Genomic DNA, 4,400 nt, shown 5'->3' on the forward strand with positions numbered 1-4,400 from the left:
GGTGGGCAAAGGCTTGGCACACAGAAGGGCTTGGCTTCCCTGCCCTATGCTGGGGGTGTTCAAGCCACGGTGAGCACAGAGCCGCTGAGCCGAGGCTCCCAGGAGACAGATGGCTCAGGGTCTAAGAGGCTTATCTCTCCATACAGCTCCCTACTGATCCGATTCTCCCAGCAAGGTGAGAAGCCCCACTCCTGTACCACCCACAGCTGTTCATGAGGACACCAGACCCAGCAGGTGCAAGGCTGGTGGCCAGAGGCTTCCTGATACAGGGCTTTGGGGGAGAGGGGATACCCAGGCCTGTCAGAAGTCTTTACCTGGAGATGGGCCAGACTTCTCTGTCCCTTTCACAAACTTGTCATGGGTGGGCTCATGCACTCACTCCCTCCATCATCCAGGCCCGAGTAGGCACAACCAGACCCGGTGCTAGGTCCTGAGGCTCAGACAAGGACAGACATGGCCCTGTGTATGAGAGGAGGCAACCGGGGCTCCACAAAGGTGGGAGCACTGAGATAAGGGAGAGCCAGGGCTGCAGGAGAGGAAAGAAAGGAGCTGACGTGTGCATGGAGTTAGTGCGAGAGTTCCAGCTAGAGGTGCGTGTGCGTGTGTGTGTGTGTGTGTGTGTGTGGCATGTTGGGGTGAAGTCAGGGCACAGCAAGGTCAGGCAGGACGACTGAAATGTGCCAGTGTGGGGGACATTTGCTGTAGTTGATGGAACAGGGCTTTGATGATCCATTGGGGTTCAAATGATGACTCTGCCATGCACCTGCTGTGTGACACTGTGGAGTCATGTGACCTTGCAGAACCTCAAGTGACCGACCATCACCTCTCTCAGCTCTTCTGTGGGCCAGCTGTCCAGGGTAGCCACCCTCTGGAGCCCTGCAGAGGCCGCTCCCCGGTTAACATTCACACAGTGGCTGCCCTTACTGACTGCATGGCCGTTCTCCCTGCCTCAGAAGCACCATCAAGCACTGGATGTGTCTAGTGCTCTAGTCTGGTCTCCCCATGGTGGCTGAAGCTGGCCTGTTTGTTAGCAGCCTGGTAACACATGCACAGCTCCAGAAGCAACTACCAGGCTGGCCTGTTCCATCCCTGGAAAAGGCCTTCGATACACATCTGCTGTTTAACCTCACTGCCACTACCATCATCATCAATGAAACCAGTACAAGCAAAGTACGGACTGAAAGGAGGCGGGTATTACAGATGTCAGTACTACAAAGTTCCTTCACACACCAAATGCAACTATTTTTGATCATTCACCTCCAGGCTTAAATATGCTTTGAACGGGAACACTTACATAGGAGCCCATAGTCTCTACCACTCCCTACTGGCTTTTACCCAATCATTGCACACATCTCCATTTCCTGGCTGGCTCCTATGTGCTGGCTACTCTACTCTGGCAATTTATGGATACATGGGGAAGGAGCAAGCCAAAGACATGCAGAGGCTCAGCTGTTGGTGAGGACCAGGAACCAAGACTTGGGACATTGTCTAATGCCTCTGTGTTCATTCATTCATCCCCTCACCCATTCAACTGCTCAACAATTACCCATTGAGGACCTAAAATGTTCCAGATCCCATGCTTGCACTAACACAACCAATGAAATGAAACACAGCCTCTTCCCTGGGTGGGTCACAGCCCCCTGGAGGAGACACCCTGGCAGACAGGTCACAGCATTGAGTCTCATACTGGCTCTGCTGAGACTTCAAAGAGGGGACAGTTCTGCTTGGAGGCAGAGGTATGGAGAGGAAAAAATACAGTAGAGGAAGAGACATTGTTTGACAAGTTCCCTACAGAGACAGCCATGCAGCAGGTGAGGGTGGCAAAGGAAACTACTGCAGGGTGACAATAGGCAGAGTAAGGACTAGCAATTCTGCCCACCACATGAGTGAGTTAGACAGGTTCCGGGGGCACTGGCATGTGCAGGGCCCCTCAGTTAAGCAGCTAAGCAGGGCCTAAAACACCTAGAGAAGGGATCCCATCCTCATGTCAAAGGAAACTGAGACAGACACCCTACACCTAGCTTGGGCCCATTAGGGTCAGAGGTAGGTCACATATCAGGGAAGATGGGCATCCAGGGCTCCTCCAGCACACACGCCAGGGCTGAGCTACTATTTACGAGCCCAGTGCTTTTAGAAGGGACTCACAAATGTGTGTGTGTGTGTGTGTGTGTGTGTGTACGCGGGCTACTGATAAAGGCAAAGGTGACGGACAGGCACATGAGCCTGGGTTGGTGTGTTGGCGGACTGAGCTAGACACACATGCATGCCCAGGCTGGCAGCTGACACTCAAATTCTCACTTAACAGCGGAACCAGCTGACATAAATCCACCAGGGGAAGAGCTGTCAGAACATGACTGAGAGATGACCTGATTTGGTACTGCAGGTGCCATGGCAGGGAGGTTCCAGGAGAGAGAGCACCCTCAGGGGTGACTGATGTAGCTGAAGTCACCCAGGGTCTGCGGGTAGGGACAAGTCCCATATCTCACAACAGGCGAGCACTTCCCAGCTATGGCAAATCAAGCCTCCCAGGTTATCTCCAGACCTTCCACACTGTACAGTCAAGATTAGGGCTCACAGTGAAACCAGCACAAAGAGTTGTTGTTTTCCAAGGTCCTTGACAACAGGGTCAAACCAAGGGTGACTGTTCCATTCCAGGTTACTCTGGACTTTGGACATTCCTGGTTTTAGCATCCAAAGTCCTGAAGCAGATAGCTCCAGCAGATCTGAGCCATCTACAGATGAAGGGAAAGACAGTCTCTTTAAGAAGAAGGATATCAAGTACACATATGAAATTAAGGCTACAGAAGTGATGTGTTAGCCAGGCACCAGAAGGCTGCAGTTTTAGTAGTTTCACAGTCACCTACCCCTGCCGTGGGAATAGTTCCAGCTTTGAAGCCAGCACAAACTGGGTGAGAATCCAAGCCCAGCTCCCTCACCAGCTGCGTGAGCCTGAGCAAGCGACTTACCTGTTTTCTGAGCTTGAATGCGTTCCTCCATACAGCAGGGACCATCACACGGGAGGGCTATGCAGGATGAGAGTGGATGCACACACGCCAGGGCAAGTCTGTCGACTGAGTGCAGTGCAGGACTCAGAGGAGCTGGCTCCTTCCCAGCACAGCACCCAGGCATCCACGTGCAGATGCCACAGCTCTGCCTCCAGCTCCCTAGGGGATCCACAGCAAGCCCATGGAGCGCTTGCTTTGGTTTTCCCCCCAGCATGATGCAGAAATATCTGTGCAACCTCCAGTGTGTGGTTCCTGCAGGAAGATTCAACAAGAAGGGTTTGGGTCATTACACTTGAAAAGTGCTGAACACGCTGGGACCCCCGATTCATCGTCTCCCTCCCTCTCTGAGCCCCTGACTCTTGCTAGCAGTTGATCAAGAAAGGCTGGCTCAGGGGCTGGGAGACCTTGTGCTCCTTTGAATGCCTGAGGAGTGCTGAGCTCCCAGCTGGGGAGGGCACTGGGGTGGGGCACACAAAGAGGGCTCCTCTGTCGGGGAACATACCCTCCGAAGGGCATCCTGGGAAATGCCCTAGATTGGGCACTTCCTATTCCCGGCCATGAAAAGGTCGTTTGCTTTGCCTAAAGGTCCTTCAGGAACGGGGCACTCCCTCCCTGCTGGGCAGTCCAGACCTGTGTCCGCCAGCTCCATCAGCATATCTGTCCCAACATGAGGCTTAAAAATCTGCCTTCAAAGGGTTCGCCCTTCCTTGGGCAACTCGAAGGGTGGGTGTGCTGCTCCTCCAGGGGGGATGGGGGAAGGGGACTGCTGCCTGGAGAACCTCCAGGAGTCGTGCAGGCTCTCCCTGCTGCCCAGCACATAGGGTGTCAGACCCTTCCGGAGCGCTGGGCGGGAATGGGCTGAGATCTCAGAGAACACGTGCAGATAACCGCTCCCCACCTGCCCTCCTCGCCCGTTCCCCGGGCTGTTTGTCTTTTTGTCTCATCTCAAAGTCCCTCGGGAATAAGTGCCCGGATTGCTAAGGCAGCGCCCTCCCCGGAGCCCAGCCGCTCCGCCCCCTCTTCTCCCGTTAGTCTCAGGCTGTTTGCTCAGCTCAGAGGAGGTAGCAAAGTTCCTTTAAAAACCCCAGAGGAAGCTTATGCAAAAGGAAAACTTCGGGGCAGCGGAACCCACTCAAGGACTTCGAGACCCCAGAAAGCCTCAGTTTTTCAGCGCCCTGCTCCGCGCCCCATCCTTATTCTGGGGCCTAGGGAGCCCTTGGTTGGCTCCGGAGCTCCAGACTAGGGCAAAGGGGGTGTGGCAGGAGCAGTCTCGCCACGCCCCCTGCCCCCGCCTGCATCCAAGAGCGGGTCCCTGCGCCCACTCACTGGTCTCTTTAGGCTGCGGGCCGGAGCGCTCAGGTTGCGCAGATTCGAGCGGCGGCGGCGGCTTAGCGC

Source organism: Oryctolagus cuniculus, chromosome 15, assembly GCF_051225735.1.
Source record: "Oryctolagus cuniculus isolate XC-2025 breed Fujian yellow rabbit chromosome 15, ASM5122573v1, whole genome shotgun sequence".
Lineage (NCBI taxonomy): Eukaryota > Metazoa > Chordata > Mammalia > Lagomorpha > Leporidae > Oryctolagus > Oryctolagus cuniculus.